The 11,667-nt window shown below is 42.6% G+C and overlaps 1 protein-coding gene across 1 annotated transcript in view; it reads right to left on the reverse strand.

Moving 5' to 3' along the window:
• The window catches only part of slc8a2a (solute carrier family 8 member 2a), a 32,389-nt gene extending 22,145 nt beyond the window's left edge, over positions 1-10,244 (reverse strand). Inside the window, exon 1 of the mRNA XM_036523987.1 lies at positions 10,093-10,244. The gene's annotated coding sequence lies outside the window, so the exon portion shown is untranslated. The remainder of the gene's footprint in view (positions 1-10,092) is intronic.
• Positions 10,245-11,667: the final 1,423 nt, after the last annotated feature.

An 11,667-nucleotide genomic window follows, 5' to 3' on the forward strand; every position in this document is an offset into this window, starting at 1 on the left:
TAGGGTGAGAATTCATGAAGAGGAAGCTGTGTGAAAGACAAGGAAATGAGGGAGAGAGACAGGGCACAAAGTGAGGTTAACATGGAGAGGTGTCAACATGGAAAAATACCCAATTTGAAATTGTGATCGGACATAATGCACATGTGTGCTGGACGTAGACAGCCTGTATGAAATGCAGGTGTTCAGTCTGAGACACATCTGCGGCAAATGACACACTTGTTCATTTCGTTCACTGTTATTAACAAGGTCACAGACTTGTCCAAAAATTTTTCCATTCATCACAGCCTCAGATTCCAAATCTCTCTGCCTCACAACTGCTCTGACCATGAGAACTGGATAGGTGCATTAACACAGTGAGGAAGACAGATGGCGCTGTGGACAATGTTGGCCTGGTGACTAATAAAGTAGCCAACAGTGACTGCTTTAAACAGCAGGAAAAATTCAATAGGTGTTATATATAAATGTAATACTGACACTAGAGAATATTTCTTTCTTTTAACGACTTGGACACTAAACATGGAGATTTACCAGAGTTTGTAGTGGAAGCAGAAAGCTTAAGAGCGTTCACAACCAGGACTGACACAGTTCTAGATACACTCAAAACTAGAGGCTAGTTCTCATTATTAAACATCTTGTGTTATTATGGTCTTAAAACCCTGTGCATTTTAAACTGTTCTTTTTTATTTCTCTGTGGACATTTCTCTAAATGTATAGACATCACACTATGATCATAGAATTTGTGAATGACATGTCCTTATAATTAAACTTCACACAGAATTATGTAATTACAGAGAGCTGAAACAAAAACGTGGCCATCTTTAAACAAACAGCCTGGCTTCAAACTACAGATCATACGCTGAATTATCTTTCTTTTCTGCCATAACTGAGACAAATAAAAAAAAAAACTAGATTTCTCCACAACACTGTAGCTCCACTCATCAACAGCTCAATCCTGCCTTGCGCATACCTGACTCAACCCTGAAACGTGACGCTCCCTGACCCTACAGGATGCTGAAAGCCGATCCTCTGCGTTTGTCTCAGCGAGATTAGCCTCTTGCAGAGACCCGCTGCCAGCCTGCTCCAGCAGCATCCTAACCTCCCTTCAGCTCTCAGGTCTAACAAGATGCAGAATGACAGATCCTTACTGCAGCTCAGGAAATAACACCACATCAGGCTGGGTCGAGAGCTGCCTCATCGGTTGCAGGTAAATATTTCAGACTGATTTTACAAGTGCCAGCCCTGCCTTCCAAACCATTAAACGGCTTTGCCCTAGTTTACCTGAAAAGACCACTTACGCCCCCTCAAACCTCACTGTGCTTCTGTTCACTGGGAACATGCAAGTTTGCTGTCCTACACATCACTAATTGGGTTTTCAGGTACACCTATAGCAATGGACTGTGCCTCCAATCGCACTCATTTGTCTGAGAGAAACTTTGGAGTATTGAAGTTTATAGAAGAGGCAGAGTATAGATATTTGGGGGGTTGTCATAATGGTAAGCCTGAATCCCACAGCAAGGTGGTGTGGTTTGGTTCTGGGATTCCTCCTGCTGGTTGCTATTCAAGGGTTATACTCTATCTGTCAGCCAGAACTGGAAAAGTGTATCACTCTTGTGAAAGACATTGGAAGTAGGTCTTTACAAAGATTATCCAGAAAGCAAGGCTAAAATAGATAAAAAAACAGAAGTCCTATTTTACAGAAGAGCATTCAAAGTTTCACTTTTTTGGCACCTCTTGGTGACTGATTACGAAAACAGGTGCATTCGTCTTTTGGAAAATCTCACAAAATTTTACAATGAGATCTGCAAAGCTGCTTCCCATTTTAAAACAGACAGACTGTAATTGTCTGCTGTCAGTCGATAATTGCACGGCATCCAAGTATGTCTGGCGTCAGCACCGTGACCGAGCGATAATTAATTTGGTTATATAATTACAGAGCTCTTGGCAGCTGGGAGTGGATTGTATTATACAACAAGTGTCTCCTTTCAGCTGTGTGTGTCTGTGGGTCAGAGGGCATGCACTGTATAACGCTGTCATGCTTAGTACGTATGTACGTATGTTATCTTATTCAAGTAAACAACCATAATCATCACAACATCAAACACTCAAATTAGGAAATCTTTTAAAATACTGTCAACAGTTCAGTTCCTTGACCAACTAGGAACATAGCTCTAGATCACAAAAACTTTTTTTTTTCATTTTTCCATTTTCTCCTGAAATGGCCAATTCCCTGAATTTTGGAATGCCCAATTTATCATCGATGTTCGGTCCCATTGCACAACCCCCACTGCCAATCTGGGAGAGCGCGGACAAGCACATGCCCTCCTCCGAGACATGTGATGTGAGCCGCTGCTTCTTTTCGCACTGCGGTCCACAAGCTAAGCTAGCACAGAGATGAGTCGGAGGAAGACATTTCATATGCAGCTTTGGCATGTGGACTACAGGCGCCTGATCAACCAGTAGGGGGCGCTGTTGCTAATGGGACCGAAGCCCCTGCCGACATACCCACCCCTGTCCCCGGCGGAACGAAGCCAATGTGTTCCACCTGTGAGCTCCCGGTCACTGTTGGCTAATGACACAGTTGGGATCGAACCTGGGCCGTAGTGTTCAGTCTACACTCAGAACAAGTGCTTTTACCAACTGAGCCACTCGGGAGCCCCAAGATCACAAAAGCTTTTAAATTGAAAATTTCCAGCTCAGAGCCAGTCTCCTAAGGACAGGTACAGTACATGTATCCATGATAGTACAGAGCAGACTCCGACTCAGACATACAGCTCACCTCAATGCAATGAACCCTCATTAATTCAATCTGCTGGTAGTTCATTGCGCTGGGGAAAGACAATCCAGCCTTGCAGTTTGTTCCAACTGTCTCCGGTACAAAACCAATCAATCTGAGCAGCAAGGCAAGCTTGCCTGATCACACAGGTTGGTTTACAGCAGACAGGAGATGCCTTTCCAGCTGATACCTCATCATGCGTGCTGATCTGTTTTCAGTACCCCTCATTGAACCCACCCCTGCAGTAGCAACAACGGGGGGCACAGCAGCCTCTAACCAGTGCGGCATGCTGGTGAGAAGCAGGCCTCGGACCATTAAGGTTCCTCAGTTTATTCCCAGGTGGGGCACTGTTGAACAGTACCCAGCCGTATAAAAGGATGACATGTAAAACTGTGCATTGTGTAGGCCGCTCTCGTCTGCCAAACAAATGTAACATCATGCTGTGTGTTACTTAAGGGGCCTGCAGTCATGCATCCAGTGTTGCATCAGTAGCATCGCTGCCAGAATAAACTCCGGTCTGCTGTGGGGATGCATATGGTTTTGTCTGTGTATGCACAGGGGGGTTTGCTTTGAACTCCTCTAATGTGAAAGACAGCAATGTGTCCTTTTTTAATTTGGAATGCCCAATGCTATTTTCCCCTTATCATCTCTAATTTGGAATGCCCAAATATACAGTATCATAAAGACGATGCTCATCACCACACAACCCCCACTAACAATCCAGGAACGCACTGGCAAGCACGTGTTTGCACTCACACTGAAAGCCATGACCACTGAGCTACTCGGTGGCTGACAGTAGTGTTTCTTGATAAAATAGCAAACACAGCCTTTTGCCACCAATAATGTAATGATATTGACATATTCTACCAACACACAACAGTTATGTTTGTATAACATCGCAGCAGGATACTCTAGCTCTGCTTTGATGCACAGGGTTTCTTAGAGATGTGGTAGTGGTTTGGCGGTTCAAATTTCCTGTTCCAGAAATCAGGCTCTTTATCTCTTATAAAACCACCACTCATCACAAGATAATTCAATATTGTTTAATTTAGTTTCAGTCCCCTTCCAACGCGTGGTAATCCATCAGAATTGCTTGGATGTTTACATCCTGCCCCCTCATAATTGCCAGAGCTTCAGTGGTTTGGATTAGTCATCAACACCACCTTACTGTTAAGATTTACATACAAAAAGACTGGTTGGACATGATCACAGCTCTTACTACACATTGGTGTGTTGTCCACATTTGAAGGCATGAGAGAAAACCGTTGTTGTAAGTCAAACCTTCAAGAAAACTGATGAAAAGAAATGGTAGATGCCCCCCATCTCCCCACACCAAATATGCTGAAAAAATGCTGAAGAATATTGTTTTAAGACGGAAGAAAAAATGAAATAAGTGCACAAATCATTAATTTGGATACTCCATACAATGTAACATGGCTTCTTGACCTAACTAGCAAACTAATTCTGCACAAAAGCACAGGCATAAAACACTATCAAGCCATGACTGCCAGAATTCCCACAGTCTCAGATGGGAGTTAAATAGCTTGAACCAGCTTGAACTTGAACTTGAAAATCTATCCAACTCTCGCGGACCGGAAACCTCCACAAAGAGAAGAAACGTGCCCAGCACTCTTTTTTAATTCATGTCCACGGGAATGATCTAATCCTGGTGCAACATTAAAAAGGATTTCAATTACTTATTTCCAGGCTGATATCATCTGACAAACATTCAGTATTAAAACGAACTCAACACTAAATACACTACTGCACCAGCCTCCTTGTCTCCAACTAAAACGCTGGCCATCTGCTTTGAGTGGAAGCACAGGCAACCATGGGTTATGCTGGTAAACTACTTTGATGTTACAACCTGAAACATTCTTTCAGGAAAAAATGGCACTGAAGGGTCAGCAAATACATAATGATCTCTTTTCATGAGCAAACTCTGAAAAAGATTTCATCTTAATTTTTTTTCAACAGTATTGAGGTTAAGGTTAATATCCATGAGGGAGTCTGTCCTAGAATCAGGTGAATATATTCATGCATTAATCGTGCAGCAATTCAGTAGATTTTAGTCACCACAGACACAAAGTGGTGTTATGGTTTTACCCGGTCTTATGTAGTCGACAGCTTTTTCTTGCTGCTCAACATGTAACTCCCTTTATTCAAGCACCTGTTCTCTCCCTGTCTGTCTCAGTGAGAGCGGTTAAATGCATCAGAACACCTGACACCCCTCTCTTCCCACTCTGCACGGTGTCAGCTGCAGCCTGTACCCCACGCACGTGCCCCGGAACGCAGGGACACCAGCACGACAGTGAAGAGTCAGGGGAGAAGGACAGGGAGACAGACAGAGAGGGGGAAATATACAAGGAGAAGAAAAAAAGAGTGAGACAAGGGGAGAGATGCAGAGGGGCAGAGAGGGTGAAGAGATACAGGGGGAGAAGAGTCGAGGGAGTGGGAGAGAAAGAGGCATGAGGCAGAAAGAGGGAGAGAGAGGGAGCGATAGAGCGAGAAGAAGCAAAAGAGAGAGAGAAGGAAAGAGAGAGGCGATATCAAGAGATGGTGAGGAAGAAGGAGAGGTAGAAGGAGAGAGGGAGAAAGAGAGGGCAGTCAGAGTGCCAAACCCAGACAAAAAAACAGAAATAAGTGAGAAGAGAGATACCCAGATGAATAAACTACACCCAACAGCCCTTCGGTTTCCATTACCACAAATGCTCCACCTGTTCATCAGGGGCCTCCACACCTCAGAGGCAGCATTCTCAACTTCAGTCCCCAGATGAGACACCATTTATATAGCATTCAGGACAGGGAGAAACACAGCAGTGCCTCCAATGAAATTAAAAATTCAAACACCGTGCTCAACTCCCCTCACGACACCCCCAAAACTGGGGGTTTTGGGGGTGTCGTGAGAAAACCTGTGTCGTGAGAAAACCTGTTTCTTACCACCTCCCTGTGCTCGCTGTGCAAGCAGCCTTGCTGGCACTATGAAGTATTTTTTCACACAGATGATTATTAATGCATGAAATAGCTTACCAGAACTCAGAGCAGAAGCAGAGGCCCTTGAAATGTCCAAGACCAGGCTTGACACAGTGCTAGATGCACTGTAGTCTGCAGGCAGAATGGCCTGCTATCATCATTAAACTTCCTGTGTTCTTATTTTGTAGCAGTGCCATGAGGGACAGTGGTTCATCCGTACACAGCAAAGTACCCATTAAGATGAAATGCATGTGGAGAAGAACCGGATAAAGGATCCTTTCCAAGGGAGGGGGTGGTGGTGACAGTACTAGCAAAATACATTTGACATTCTCTCTATTACTACTATAACAGGGAGTGGAGGCAGAGTGCTCTCTTTGTGATCAAATGCAAGGCCCTTTATCAGAATCGTGATATTTCAGCAACTAATGACTAAATATGGAACCTGGCGTAGTGTAATTCTCCCTGGAAATTGGATAAACAATTAAAAATAATCAATGGCTGTCGGAAGGAGGGCTGCCTGAGTCTCTGGTTTAGCCTAGATGGAGCAGTGTTTCAAAGTGCCATTTCAACAGTTTGAGAAGCACTGCGAATAACGATCTGAAAGAGGACTGCCAGCAAATCGCTTCTTCACCTGGTCTCACCCTGAAGCAGACAGACTGCAGGCATCGTGGCTCTGCCCCATCACTCGTCACATCACAGCCTGACCCACACAGTGTTAAAAACAGCACTCATACACCTATACACACATACACTCAGGACTACTTGCCATCCCTCTTCTATGCCCATCTGCATAACAGAAATATGATGCTTATGACATCACTGAATGGGCAAGTTGAGTCAGCAAATAGCAACGGTAGGTGGGAGGAGAGTGGATTAAAACCTTCACTCTGGGACACACTTTAAAAGTTCCTTGCTCAGCATTCAGCAATTACATCCTAAAATAGAACTACTCAAGGAAATGGGTACAGGTCAATAAGTCTGTGTGTTTGGTGGATGACCCCAGTAAATGTTTTAAAAGAAAAAAATGTATTAAACTAGGCTAAGAATACTTGGACATCAATAGCCTTTGAGCCAATGCCTGATTAAAATCTTTAGCTGCAAACGCATTTCTAAACCATACACAAGCTTAGCTAACTACTATACGTTTTATGTTGAATACGCATTACTGCAAGCTAGTCAAGCCAGCTATTTTCTTGCCCTAAGAAAACATCATTGTGCAAAATGTTACACTTGGTTGATGAATTACCACATAACATGTATATAATTAGTGCATAGCGTATTTATAATTGTAATGTCTAACACAACATAACAGCCCATTCTGCTACAGTTTGCATCAACCAATCAAATCTGGCAATCAAATCTGTCATGTTTTCGTCTTGGATTTCTCTGCATATTCAAGATGCTGACCACAGATCAGTAGTTGTAACTGCCTCAGCCTACCACGCAAAGAGTTACAGGTCATGAACTTTGGCCCTCTGCTGTCACATTTTACTTTATTTACTTTATTCTTTTTGTCTGTCCCACACGCTTCTGTGCAGTGGGGAAAGGGCAGAAAAGGGGGAAATTTAGCTGCTGCTATTGGACTGTAGCCAATCCTATTGTGGGTAACCCATGCCCCAAGGCTGAACCAAATATTTAATTTATGACTCAGTAGGCCCTAGACCCTTTCCAGACTGAGGTGTAAGTAGCCCATACGCCCTGTCTGCTGGGCAGGTGAATGTCGAGCTCCATCAGCATCTGTGCACATGCATCCTTGTGTAACCACACAATGCTCAAGCATTTGTTTACCTTCTACGGGCAACGTGAGGTGGTTCATGTGTCTGGATTTGCATTTAAGAGCTTTAAGACTCTGAATCCAGGAGCATATCACTTGTAATGTCTAGCAGCGCTCTCATGACCTCAACGAGGCATTTGGTGTTGTACAAGCAACATAAGCCTTCCCGAATGGTAAAGGAGCGGATGTGGCAATCTGCACGAGGGCGGCTGCGTTTGTGGATCCACGTGTGCTGTGGTGCCCATGAATGCATGACTGTACACGTGCCATTGTGTATCAAGGTATCAGATAAAGATAGGGCTCCTACCTCAGTCTGTGTGTGTGTGTGTGTGTGAGAGTTGGGTCTGACTGAAAGCACACTGAATGCACATGGGGTTTGAGAGTGCTGCCCTCTTAAACTGAGAGGGATTTCAGATACTGAAGCTACTGCAGTGTATCCACTGTGAGTGTACACAGCTACATGCTAGTTACACAGGCCACAGACAGCTTTAATGATTGGAATGACACTTGTATAGGATACAATTGCATTCTATATTTACACAGTAGTTACAATGTAGGTACACAGTAGTAACTAGGTAGGTACAGTGTAAATACTGTACATAGGTTCCTGGACTATTTCATGTAAACTGGGGCCCTATCATATATTAGTGCTATTAGAGGCAGAGAACCAGAAAGAACAGCATGGGAAAACTAAAGACACATATGCGCAAAAAGCAGTGATGGAAAGATATGACAAATATGGGGCTGATAAAATGCCTGTGTCACTAACCCAGCAATCTCCCAACACCAAAGACACACAGGACGCTGCTCACAGGTTATTATGGCATTGTAGTTTCATGACAAAAATAACAAAAATAAAAAGATAAAAAAAGATAAAAAGATAAAAATAACAAGTAGTATTCCATGCTATTCACAGGAAACCACTTACATTTAACAGTAATGAAGACATTTTATTCAGTTTAGAACTAGTCAGTACAAGATGAACTAAAAATATGGTAACTGGGTAAACGATCCATCTAGACTCCATGTTGTTACTACCGGTAGCTTGCTGGCAAGTGTGTAGTGTAATATTCAAAACATAAAAAACATTACACTAAAAAACAGTGCGTAAGAGCTTAGGAAGCTGTCAAAACAAAGCCCAAAGCTTTACAGTCCAAGTCTCCTTCAGTTTTCAAGAGAATAAAAAAAATGGTTTACCCAGTTGTATTGCTCTGATATTTGTCAGTATTATATTGATATATTATAGTGATATTTGGCAGTAAAACACTGTACTTTATTTCTTTGTAAACACCATTTCCCTGACGCAGCCCGTAAAAAACAGCCCACAGGATGGAGACAGGAGGTGCTTCTGCCGAAACCTGTGAGTAGGTCTGCTGTGGGATTCTAACCATGGCCTTCCATGTCCACACAACACAGCCAAAGCTGTGATCAGGATTTGTACAAACAGCTTGTCAAGAATTTTAGCTGAAGCAGAGCCATCAGTGTTCAAGACAAAACCTGGCTCTGTCCTTGATACATTCTATGCAGCAGGATAACCACAGCTGGGGTGAATGGCCTGCTCTCCTCATTAAACTCTCTATATTTTATGTCATGTTGTTTTTTTTGTTTTTTTTTTCAGCAAAGCTGAAGACCCAGGTCTGAATCGCTGCTGTAACTGATGTTCACGTACTCGCTCGCGCCTCTTTTCCTTCCTCTACAAACGGCACCAGTTTCACTGATGCATCAATATCGCACCAACGAAATGGAGATAGCACTCCTGTACAAGTATAGCCAGAACAACAGCTACCATAACAAGGTGCTGAGCCAGAAACACATGACGAACACCAAATATACTACAAATGTTGTACTCGAAATTCTCTTTTCTTAAAGATTTCCTGGCGCTGACATGACTTCCATGCTATTTCGCACTACGGACGTTCATTCCTAAATGATTTAATGTTATAAAGTAAATTGAGAAAATATTGATTTTACAAGAATAAGTTCGACCTTAGTACAACAAATCAATATGCATCTTTTAGTTAAAGTTAAATATGTATCTGGCTAGCGCGATATGCTACGTAATAGACCAGATCTGTATTGGCAAACAATTGGTTGGCGCGTGGTAAATTGCCAGTTATCTCATGGCAGTTTTCTAAAAGCAAGTGTTTTTAGAAGAAAAAATTGGACGAAACTCATTCGGAAAGAACTGCTACAAGCCGCCTAACAGAAGTAAAAAGTGTCAGAATTTTGTCGTTAACAATAAAATGGCTTGATAAGCGTTTAGACTACCTGTAGCTAAACATCAGACACGACAGGTCTGTGGCAAATAGTTTTAACATTCTGCCAGGAAATACGAAGGCTGTATACTAGCGCATCCTGGCGCAAGTAACTAACCACAAATGAAAACACATGGATGCGACGTTCTTAGTTTATTTATTTTTTCTACACCACCCCCATCAACTGCAATGCTGAAAATTCTCCTGAAAGATTAATAAACGATATTCGTGATTTGACAGCCCAGATGTTTATTTCCAAAAATGCGAACTCATACGCTTTTTGTCAAGCTGACATGACATACTTTATATTTACTTACCTTACGTCCTAGTTGATAGTGTTGCCCAAAGCACGCGCTGTGCTGCACATATTACAACGGAATGAAAAGAACACGGGTCCCATTAATTTGTCTCTTTTCCCACGCGGCTGCACTGGTGCTATATCATACATATGCATTCCCAAACTGCACCCTCAGTCCCGCTCGCATTACACGCACTGAGGCGCGCTACCGAGTGAGGGGAGGGGTGGCTCAAAGCGCGCTCGAAGCAGCCCCGACGACGCGCAACGTGCTTGACTGTGCCGAGGTACGACTGTGTGGATTAAGTCTGTCAAGATGATTAACTCATCAGTTAATATATGTCACTGGTCTGCAAACCAATGTTTTCACTGTCCTATAATTTGCAGGTAAACAAACATAGGATGTGTCTGCGGAGGGAAAAGGTGAGCTCAACATGAGTAGTAACAGGTATTGCATTTGTGTATTATTGTATTCCTCTGAATGCTCCTAAATAGGAAACAATAGCTTCTCGTTTGCTGTTGTTTTTGCCTTTGAGCTTTCCCTCTGCCAAGTATCATCCACCTATGTTTTCATTGGCTGCCTCACCTACTGACATCTGGTGCGCGGAGCAACTCAATAAAATATGAACATTTTTATACCGTCGGGACCCAGGGAAGACCTCGAGGCGCGCTACTATTCTTTTTGTCCGTTTCCACCACAGTAGATAATGCTCTCAATTGCTTTTTGTGAACGACAGCTAAACCGCCATTTCCCAAAGGTTCTTCAAGCTGCCCATCATCCACATGCTTTAGCTGCCACACATAACAAAAGGTTACATTTAAACATGTAAACATTGTTACATTTCAGTTTTAAAACCATTGACAGATGTAGGCAATATACAGCAAAATTATAATTAGCGAAATCATAAATCTGCACAATCTTTCAAAAATAAACTACACTGACAACTTTGAACCTCTTTACCCTTCTCTGCACATTAAAGCATATCGTATATACTCCTAATGTTGTTGAATTTAAAACACACTATTGGATGTATGAAAGGGTGTTTTAATCGTGTGTGGTTGGGATTGTTTTAATTTATGCAAATACGTTACACTGAATTCTGTTATATGATATGAATATAGGGCCCACTATACTTTATTGATGGTGACCGGAGTTACAGCATTGCCCTCTGCTGGTGAACAGTGGGCACTGCACCCCACTTCAATAACCGAGTAAACTATTCGCCATATTCATTGACGCCTTAGTTATTTTGACTGAGGGACAATTTAAGAAGACGCAACTATAAACAGTGGTCATACTTGGGCCCGTACTAATAAAAGTACAAATGAGGATATCTCAGTGAAAGGGAGAAACAACTCAATGCAGTTTAAAAAATACTTAGAATTACTTTCGCAGTGGTCTAGTAAGTGGTATGCTATACAGGACATGAGGATACCTCGGTAAGCACATCAGTTTCCAAAATCAGGGTGCGTTCAATTCAAAATTTGGACGATTCCTGTTTTATTGCCACTGTTTGCATAGATCTCGTGGGAGGACTCTGTGACTAGCCATATTGACGTGTACGCCGAAATTCACTTGAAAAGCTGAATATGACAA

This window comes from Megalops cyprinoides, chromosome 3 (genome assembly GCF_013368585.1).
Source record: "Megalops cyprinoides isolate fMegCyp1 chromosome 3, fMegCyp1.pri, whole genome shotgun sequence".
In the NCBI taxonomy this organism is placed as follows: domain Eukaryota; kingdom Metazoa; phylum Chordata; class Actinopteri; order Elopiformes; family Megalopidae; genus Megalops; species Megalops cyprinoides.